Consider the following 1,199-nt stretch of genomic DNA (forward strand, 5'->3'; position numbering starts at 1 on the left):
AGGACCCGCTTCCCAGTCCGCACGCGTTCGTTCCCGCGCCGGCGCGGCCCGCCCCAGCCCGAACCCAGGAGGTGTGCGGCTTTGCTTGCACTCCGCTAATGATGGGGTCTTAACACCGCACCCCTCAGCCCGCTCCATTCCTGAATGCGGAGACCGTTGGAGTCCTTTTTTATCCTATGGAATCAAAACCCCCTTTCCTGCAGCCACCACCCATTTCCAGGCTTTGGGCTTGTCTTCTCCATTCGCCGCGGGTCTTTCTGGAGCACCTTCTAAGCCAGACAGTGGGCCCGCGGCGATGCGGGTGCAATGTCAGTGGTGTTGCGAAAGAGGAGTTAAATAGTAACAAAGATCTTCAGAAAGAAAAGCACCTAGGAAAGGGAGAAAGAGAGGCTTGCTGAGAGGTGGGCAAGGGCTTGGGACACTTTCAACTTTTGAGGTTCCTTGTGTACTAAAACGTGAAAACATACGAGGATCTGGGAGAATTCAGAAAAAGAATAGAAAAATGAATAACACGTGAAAACATGCAAAACAGTGATAAAAAATGTGGAAATGAATACTTTTAGCATACAAAATACAGTGCAATATAAGTGTACTTTTCGCAAGATTGTAGAAAATATTGCTATGACTAGTGTGGAACAATAATGGGATCTAAGTTTAAAGCTGTATGAAGAATGTAAACTTCTTCACCTTATTGGTATATCTTGTGAAAATAGGTCTCATTCTTTTATAGACAATATCAAATGTCGGACTTTAAGACCCTTCATAAAGTCCAGGACCAATTGTTATCCTAGACACCGCTCCTCCCACCATGGGCCAGGCCATGGTTTTCAGCTTTGAGCTGGCCACCATTCCCTACTTAGAACATTCTGGAACGGGGAACACCCACCACAAAGGTATGGAGTCAAGAAAAGGCCTGGGAAAGACCAGCCTGTATTTTCCTGAACTGGGAATATTTTCTTTCTTTTCTTTTCTTCTTCTTTTTTTTTTTCTTGAAAAGTCTTGCTTTGTTGCCGAGGCTGGAGTGCAGTGGCGCGATCTTGGTTCACTGCAACCTCCACCTCCCAGGTTCAAGCAATTCTCCTGCCTCAGCGTCCTGAGAAGCTGGGATTACAGGCGCCCACCACCATGCCCTGCAAATTTTTGTATTTTTGGTAGAGATGGGTTTCAACTTGTTGGCCAGGCTGGTTTCGAACTTCTGA

Source organism: Mandrillus leucophaeus, unplaced genomic scaffold (assembly GCF_000951045.1).
Source record: "Mandrillus leucophaeus isolate KB7577 unplaced genomic scaffold, Mleu.le_1.0 Scaffold282, whole genome shotgun sequence".
In the NCBI taxonomy this organism is placed as follows: Eukaryota; Metazoa; Chordata; class Mammalia; order Primates; family Cercopithecidae; genus Mandrillus; species Mandrillus leucophaeus.